The sequence below is a fragment of the Desmodus rotundus genome, chromosome 4 (genome assembly GCF_022682495.2).
Source record: "Desmodus rotundus isolate HL8 chromosome 4, HLdesRot8A.1, whole genome shotgun sequence".
Lineage (NCBI taxonomy): Eukaryota > Metazoa > Chordata > Mammalia > Chiroptera > Phyllostomidae > Desmodus > Desmodus rotundus.
The window spans coordinates 134,100,034-134,109,779 of record NC_071390.1 but is presented as its reverse complement, the minus strand read 5'-3'; positions in this window follow the sequence as shown (position 1 = coordinate 134,109,779).

Below are 9,746 nucleotides of genomic sequence, written 5' to 3'. Positions count from 1 at the left end.
AGGAGGGGGAAAGGAGAAATCTAGGAAGAAAGAAAGGGTAGGAGGGACCGTGTTTTTTTGTTGTTCTTGTTTTAATCCCCTTCAAGAACACTGGCTGTGCCCTGGCCAGCGAGAGGGCAAAGGAAAATAAACTTTTTTCTGGCTTCTTTGTCCTCTGATTCCAAATGAAATCAAGACGTGAACACCATCCTCGCTTCCTTTGCTGGGTCTCTCCTGGTCGAGGTCGCGGACCCTGCACCTGTGCCTGTGCAGTGTGGCGGTCCCTTCCTGTCTCTCTGAGAAGTTACCCATATATCTCCTTCTCTTCTGCATCTTTCCCCTTGCATCTCCCCCCACACCCAGGAGGGAAAAAAATGTGCCAGTCAATTCCATCTTAGAAGCAAATAAACAGGCAAACACAACCATACACACCCATCCCGCTCCCTCATTGCTCCTCGCAAGATTTCTCTGCAGGATGGTGTGTGGTGGAGAAACATAGGGGCTTCTGGGAGACCCCCTCCCTCACCCCGAAATCCAAAGCAGGCTCTTAGAGCTGCTGACTCCCAGATCCTTCCTCACCCTCTTTCCTTGGCTGTAAAATGGCCATTAAGTCACTAGCTAACATTTTACCCGTCACTTGCTGTGCCCTAGGCACTTGTTCTTTGTGTCCCACGTGTGTTATCTCTAAAGGATTTTCATGAGGAAGTCCACTTTGCATATAAGGAAACTGAGGCAAAAGGACACTCATAGATGGCAGAGCTGATCTCTAAACTCAGGGAGTCTGACTCCTGGGCTCAGGCCCTGAATCATCACATTATTCCTTATTAGAAACTAGCATTAAACCGAACTTTCCTTGTGACAATTCACGTAAATGTTCTTATCACAGTGTCTGGCCTGGTGCACGAAGGCTCTCAGTAAACGTCTTTTGAAGCTATCTGTTTCCTCTTTGGGAACTGAATGGGGTTTATTGAGAAGAAGTTAGGTCACAGGACCACATTGAGCTTCCAAACCTCAGTTTCTTCTTTGAAGGTGAATAACAACACATCCCTTTTAGTTTTGTTTGGATGAAATTGGAAAACAGTGCTAAAGTGACTGGCTTTTGGTTGGGGCTCAGTCCCTTATTACCCCAAATGCAGTCTGCTTTCTCCTCACATAGTCACTGCTCAATCCACTGCAGTTTGGGTTTTGTCTTTAGCTGCGCCCCCCTCCCCACTTGCAAACTGTTCTGCAGATAATAACACATACTTCCAGGGTGGTTGTGAGGATTAAATGAGATTGTGTGTGATGTTTGCTTGGCATAAAGAACACAATAGCTTTTGTGATTAATAACAAAGACCAAATTGCAAAATTCAATAGACCCTGGAAACTCTCCGTCTTTGTTTTATCCTTGTGAATCTTTGGTTCTTTCCTGCTCCTTCCTACTCTTCCTCAGTTCCGTCAGCCATCTCCTCTTTCTAGGCCTGTCTCCAATGTCACTCACATCTTTACACTCTGCCCTGGGAGGACGCCAGACTGAGAAGAACAGTCTTCTGCTTTGATGATCACCTCGGGCCTTTAAATACGTAGTTCTGGGGCTTCCACAGCCCCACTCCGCATTGCCAAAGTGTTATCTTGCCTCCCCTTTGAAACCATCCTTGACACTTCTCTTCCTTTAGCTCTAGTGCAAATCTGTATAGCAAACTTGGCCACTCTGTATGTATTCCCCCTTCATTGAGCTTCCATTTTCTTTTTTAAATTATATTTTATTGATTGTATTTACAGTTGTACCAATTTTTCCCCTTTTGCCTCCCTCCACCCAGCACCCCACACCCTCAGGCAATCCCCACAGCTCTGTTCATTTCCATGGGTCATGCATATAAGTTCTTTGGCTACTCCATTTCCTATCCTGTACTATACATCCCCATGGCTATTCTGTAACTACATATTTGTATTTCTTAATCTTCTCACCTCTTCATCCTTCCCTCACACCTCCCTCCCATCTGGCAACCATCAAAATGCTCTCTGTACCCATTAATCTGTCTCTGTTCTTCTTGTTTGCTTAGGAGGTTTTTAGATTCAGTTGTTGATATGATAGATATGTATTTATTGCCATTTTATTGTTCAGAGTTTTGATCTTCTTTTTCTTAAATAAGTGCCTTTAGCATTTCATATAGTAATGGTTTGGAGATAATGAACTCTGTTCGCTTTTTATCTGGGAAGCACTTTTTCTGCCCTTCCATTCTAACTGATAGTTTTGCCGCATAGGTTGTGGGTTCTTGCTTTTCATTACTTTGAATACTTCTTGTCAGTCCCTTCTAGCCTGCAAATTTTCTTTTGAGAAATCAGCTGACAGTCTTATGGGAACTCCACCGTAGGTAACTCTCTGCTTTTCGCTTTCTACTTTTAAGATTCTCTCTTTATCTTTAACCATTGGCATTTTAATTATGTGTCTTAGTATGGACCTTTTGTGTCCACCTTGTTTGGGACTTTCTGTCCTTTCTGGACTTGCATGTCTATTTCCTTCATCAAATTAGAGACGTTTTCTTTCATTAATTTTTAAATAGATTTCCTATTTCTTGCACTTTTGTCTTCTCCTTCTGGCACCCCTATGATGCAAATGTTGGAATGCTTCAAGTTGTCCCAGAGGCTGCTTACACCATCCTCATTTTTTTGGATTCTTTTTTCTTCTTGTTATTTCAATTGGTTGTTTTTTGCTTCCTTATAATCCAAATGATTGATTTGATTCTCGGCTTCATCCACTCTACTGTTGTTTCCCTGTAAATTGTTCTTTATTTCAATTAGTGTATCCTTCTTTTTTGACTGGATCTCTTTTATGCTTTTGAGGTCCTCACTAAGTTCCTTGAGCATTGTTATAACCAATGTTTTGAACTCTGTATCTGATAGTTTGCTTATCTCCATTTTGTTTAGTTTTTTTTCTGAAGTTTTGATATTTTCTTTTATTTGGGCCACATTTTGTTGTCTCCCCATTTTGGCAGCCTCCCTGTGTTTATTTCTATGTATTCAATAGAACTGCTATAATTCCCTGTCCTGGTAGCATGACCTAATGTAATAGGTGTCCTATAAAGTCCAGTGGCAAATCTTCCCCTATCACCCAAGCTAGATAGCTACATGAGGTGTGCCCTTCTGGTGGGCTGAGTAAACTCTCCTCTTGTAGGTGAGCCTTGGTTGCTGATGGCAGGTCAATAGGAAGAATTTACCCAAGCTAGTCAGCTGCAAGGATTGGCTATGACTACTGACCACCAACCTCTTCCCCCCACGGAGCACCACATGTTCAGGGACAGGATGGTGGTGCTCCAATGTGGTCTGTACCTGTTCACTGGGTGCACAGGCTCTGGGGTTTTCTGGGTGGTGCAGGCCAAGATCAGCTCCCACTTGTGTTCTTCCTGGGTCCACCCTGCCTGGGCTATAAAGCAATCTGAGATGGCTTCTACTTGTGTTGGGCTTGGAGACTCCCAGGTGAAGCCAAGCTATGAATCTCGGCTGGCTGCTGCTAGTGCTGTGCCTGGGGCCACTTAGCAAATGGTATGGGGGCTGAGGGCTCCCTGAGGCTGGCATTTACTTGTTTGAAAGGATTTAGGAAGTTGTGAAGCATGAGCCAGGACCAGCCATTCATATAGAAAAGCCACTGTTAACAGCTATAAGTTGGGTGGAACAGAACCTCAGGGGATCTACAGGTCAGGGCAAACAGCGTTAGTCAGGCTGATGAGCCAGATATGGCACCCGCCTGCTCGTCCTGTGGTTCTGCAGGTGGAGGGTTCAGAAAAGGCGCAATGGCTTTTGCCTGCCTTTCTGTCTGGAAGAAAGCTGTCCCCCAGCTCTCACCTTGATTCCAGACACTTCAGTTCATCCCTGTATGTAGTTGGTCCCTTTAAGCTGCTACCTAGGTGCCGGAGCTCAAAGGGAGTGAGTCTGAGTAAGTCTGTGTATGGGTTGTTTAATAGGAACTGCATGAGACTCCAGAAGTTTCTTCCACTGATTCAATCCCTGCTTGTTTTTTGCAGCCAGAAGTTATGGGGACTTATCTTCCTGGCACTGGAACCATGAGGTGGGGGACTTGGTATAGCACTGTGACTCCTTGCTCCTGAGATATCCCTCCTGAATTTTTATTCACCACACATGGATGTGAGACCAGCCCATTCCACATCTCCACCCCTCCTACCCATCTGAATGGATGTGGTTTCTTTAATTCTGTAGTTGTCAGACTTATATTAACTCTATTTCTGACAGTTCTGAGTGTTGGTTATTCTATAATTTAGTCATAATTCTGATGTGGTTTTGCAAGGAGGTGAGCCATGTTCACCTATGCCACCATCTTGACAGGAAGTCTCCTCAGTTTTTTTCATGCTTCCATTTTCTTATTTGAGACATAAATGTAAAATAGTACTTCCTGTCTCAGAGCATTGTTGTAAAGAATCATTAGACAGTCCACATCAAGATACTAGTACAGTGCCTAGCACAGAGTGAATGCTAAAGAGTCAGTTACAAGCTAAGAGAGACACTTGTATATTTTCATCTGAAACAGAGGTCAAGTCATACCCATCTTCGTATTTCAGTGAGATGCAGTTGCATTCAGAGTAAAAATAACAAAGAGATACTAAGCAGGTAGATTAAACCCTATCCAGGACTCTCAGCTGTAATTGCAGGACTAGAAAAGAAAGTGTGAATAGAAGCCAGCAAATTGAAGAACACTTGTAGCAGCCAAATCCTGGACAAAAAAAAAGTCTCATTTGCAATTAACTTACACCCAAGAAGATGGATCAAGTGATGAAACAGATGAAGGCAGGAACATCATTTCTAGCAATGACAAATAAATGGTACCTATGCCATACCCTCCGAGTGACCTCCTGGGGAACTGAATTGAAAGAAAATTGAATTGGAAGTGATCGTTCTGTCATCAGAACACCTGGAGATACCATCTTGGGATACTTCATGACCATAGCACAGTGTTTCTTTTATCAAAAGCCACAGGATCTCAGACCTGGATGGATTAAATGGTCTCAGAATGCTGGCATCTTTAGATGTCTTCCTCACAAGGAATAAATTATTGGACTCATAATTCTGGCTGAACATCTGGCTTGTATGGAGGATTTGCCATTATTCAGAAAGAGGAGCTTCAGAATTCAATATGATGTTGCTACAAGTGCCTTGTGTCTGGTTTCTTATTAGTATGGTTAGTTAAAATTTATTTTATATTTTAATGGTAGCAATTTCTGATTTTATGCTAGAGAGTAAGTGTTATGGTTACAGCCAATCACTGAATCAGAGGACAAGTGTCTCTCTTTTCCTAAATGCAAGGAGAGTTAAAGGAAGACATTTATCCCCTCCCTCTCTCCGGATGTGATTACTGAGAACAGTTCTTGAGGGCCCGATTCCATATATTTTTTCTGCATTTACACACACACACACACACACTCACATACACGCAGCGACCCTTAGAGCATCTCCTACCTGCATTTCTCCACTAGTGGCATGTCCTGGTCATGTCCCTTTCCTTCTGTTTCATGTTCTGCAGGTGTTTCGTAACGCAAATCCCCATTATTCATTTACCCAGTATCAGTCACTGCCAGTTCATAAATGCTTACAACTTTCAAAAAAGGCATTTCCATAATTCAAAATTACAGCAAGTACCAATTTGGGATTTTAGTGCATTCTGTTGAGTTGAGCTCTGCTTTTGTCAACCAAGTCATGTATGTGTGTGTCTGTTATGCTTGTCTTTACTAGCCCTCTTAAGCACCACACACATTTATTTTCTAAAATCCTCCCATTGAAAATTATTTTTATAATGATCATTTAGTTTATTTATTTTTATTGTTGTTCAAGTACATTTGTCTCCATTTTCACCCCACCACAGCCCCCTCTCCACCCATCCCTGCCTCCCACCCTTAAATCCACCCCCTTTGGCTTTGTCCATGTGTCCTTCATACATATTCCTTGATAATTATTATTGAATACTTATGTAAGGCTACATTGGTAGCTGTGGGAAAATATATAAAGAGAGTGTGCCTTAGGTTTGGAGGAACTTACCTTCAAGTAGGTGACCCAAGAAACCCAATCAGAACAACTAACAAATAATGAAAGAAGTATTAATACAGTGTTCAGCCACGTTTTATAGACTATGCCACAATTTGCTGTGTCATAGGAAAGAAGATCAATGAGAGATGAAATAGTCAGGGAAAATTTCTTGGAAAAGGTGGGGCTTTATGTAGCCTTGCAAATGGGTAGGGATTTAAGTGAGTAAAACATAAAGGACTTGTAAGTGAGGAAAGAGTAGCAGCAAGCAATAAGTTGCAGAAATGAGAATGAGCTTTCCACATTGTGTCTGTTGGGACAAAAGGCTGAACTGATTGGCATAGAGTATGTATTCTGGAGACCACAGGAAAATAGAGATGGAATGTAGGGTAGACTGAGTTTATAGAGGACCTTCAATGCTAGATCAGGAGAACGTAGGGAACCATAGAAAGTTTATGAGGAGAGAAGGCTTTCTTGTGGTCAGAACTCTTCAAAATGGTCTGGAAAGTTTTAATAGCTAATAAATTTCCTGTCTCTGGAAGTATATAAACATAAGGTAGATGAGAACTTGGAGAAATATTAGAGCTAATTCAAATATCAGAAGGTTGACTGAAGATATTTAAAGCTTTATTAGTTGCAAACTTATTTGGCTGGAAATAAAAAATATGTACATATACTGTATATATGTGATTCGTAGTGGCTTAAACATATAAGGGTTTATTTATCCTCCTGTTGTAAGAAGTCTGCAATTAAGGAGCCGTTGGTATTTATTCAGTGGCTTGGCAATGTCATTACTAGTGTTTATGTGACTGACATCATTTTCTTCTTTCTTGCTGCCTCAGAGTCACCAGATGGTTCCTGCAACTCCAGCCACGAAGATTTTGCTCACAGTGGAACGAAGGAGGTAAGGGGAGGCACCAGCCATGTCTTCTTTTCATCAGGAAAAGCAAAAGCTCTCTCAGAGCCCTGGCAAGTGTCTCTTATACCTCACGGGTCTAAATTTTATTACAGGGTCACTTCTACCTGGGCCCAGGCACACTGCCACTGCAGAGTCTGAGTTAAATTGTCAAGAAAGAAGGGGGGGTAGAAAATGTGAAATAACTAATAGGGTCTTCTATGTCAACCCTTCCAACAAGGTCTGTGCATCTTCAATCCATTTCTTACTTTCCATATAAACTTGTTTAGTTTTTCTTCCATTCTAAAAACAAAAATAAATACCAACATTTTTTCTTTATTTGACAAATTATCTTATCACTTTACTTTTGATCTACGAACTTCTTTAGAAAGTAATCTACACCTAACATTTCACTTTCTGTAATCCCATCACTTCATTTTATTTATATATATAAATAAAATTTATATATAATATTATATATATCCACATATATAATATGATCCATATATATATACATACATATATATATGTATATATATATATCTAATGATCCTTCTACTCTTCCAAACCTGTTCTTGTATTAGGCACTGAACTTCTAATCACCAGTCCAACAACTCCTCACCCCCTAAAGTCTTCATCCTTATTCATCTTTAAGTGTTTGACACTATTTACCACTCTCTCATGAAAACTCTCTTCCTTTTTTTTATCTTATGTATATGACCCTCTTCTTGTTCCTTTCTATCTTTTTGATTACTCCTATCTTTGTTTCATTCACTCAACAAGTATTTAGTGTCTGTTAAGTTCTTGACCCTTAATTTGGTGTTGAGAACATAAGATGAAATGGTCCCTGTCCTCTGAAAACTTAGCCAACTGGGGAACCAGGGATCTTACCACTTAAGAAACCTTAAGATAATTTTGAGTGGCCAAGTAAGGCAGAAAGTGATGCATAAAGGAGATGATACTTAAACTGAGATTTGAAAGTTAAATATGTGATTTCCCAGGACAATTTTGGATAGGAAATTCTAGATACAGAAAGTATCAAGAACACAGAGGTGGGAGAGGCCTTTATCTTGGGGTCTTCTTCAAATTTCATACCAATCTTTTTTCCAATTATTTTCTCAGTAAGTCACTTTATTTATCAGTAACTCCCCAAATGACATTTCTATCATAAGCTTCACTGCAGAGTTTCACATTCCCACTTTTAAAAACACACTTGTGGATATCTTGTTGGCATTATAAATTGTGTGCATCTGAAACAAAACTGACCATCTTCCCCTATTTTATTTTGGGTTTTCATTCTTCTGTGAGTAACACCATTATCCTTTCAGCCATCCAGGTTGCTAGTCTTAGACTTACATTCACCTCCTCCCTCTCTCTTCCCACCACGTCCAGTTCAGTGCTAAGCCCTGCAGACTTTGATATCTCCCCCATCTGTCATCTTTATTTTTGTTTCAACCTCTTCCATTTAGTTACTCATTTATTCTAACCTAACTAGTTTTATAGTCTCCCAAATGGCTTCCAGTTCTTTCTCACTCCAACTGTATTTGATTTCTACTGCTGCATAAAAAATTACCACCAACTTAGAGGCTTAAAACAGCACACATTTATTATCTCTCAGTTCTTGTTATCAGCTCCCAGAAGCCATCTGCTATTTCTACCACATGGTCCACTCCATTTTTAAATCAGCATTGGAGAATTTTTGCAAGTTGAATTTAGTACTTCTAATCTCTTTCTCCAGAAAAGGTTCACACCCTTTTAAGGGACTTGACTAAGATCACCTTCACCAAGGATAACCTCCCTTTCTTAAACTCAGTTTTGTTATATAACAAACAGAAGCTAATCACCAAAGTGATGTCTCATCTTATCCACAGCTCCCTCTTACACTGAAGATGCATTATACCAATGACCGAGCGTCATTTTAGAATCCTGCTTACCATAGTAATCATCTAAATACTGCCAGTAGATTTATCCTCCTAAAACTTAATCAGTAATATTCAGTAACTTTCTCAAAAACCAGTAAGTAGTTGCTCATTACCAACCAAACTGAACAAAACATATCAAAACCTCAGTTGTATATTCATAGCCTTCCACAATTTATCCTCAACCCAATTCCTTCTGTTTCTCTATTCTTTCCCACGTATATCCCCTGCTGTAGCCGGAGTAGATGGTTCTTCTCCACTCTCCTCGCTGGTTATTTTCCTTTGCCTGGTTTGGGCTCCTCAAGGCCCGTCTGAAAATGCTGCATTTTCCATGGAGTGATTCCTAATCAGTTTGTGAGCTCTTAATCCTCCAAATCCTCATAGGAGTTAGTACCTCTGATAGCACTTACGAGATTCTGTCCTATGCTGCTTTTGTTTGCTTTTATAAAGAAATGGCTGCCTAGCTAATAAAACCCAGCTCCTCAGGGTTGGCAGTAATGGGAAAACATCCACCTGGGGAAGAAGGGACTAGACTGTTGTCAGAGTCTTCATCCCCAGAGATATTCCACCTGCCTGATCTTCTCTGGCTGATTCCTGTTTTTACTACCGCACTGCAGTAAGGGATTGCTACTCTTTCTCTCTCATTCTGGCTAGGCTTATCCACGCAGTTCATCCTTAATTTTTGTCATAGAGTTGAGGCAAGCTTGGAACTTGAAAACAATAATTGACTAAAGTTTCATGGAAATAAACATGCACATCAACAGACAACTCTATAATCTGGCTTACATAACATTTTTGTGCTTGATTTTCTGCCTTTTGGGTCCTTTTCTTCTGACTCCTGTACTGCCATCATTTTTTAAAATCCTCACCCAAGAATATACTTACTGACTTTTTTAGAGAGAAAGGAAGGGAGAGAGAAACAGAGAGAGAACTTGATGTGGGAG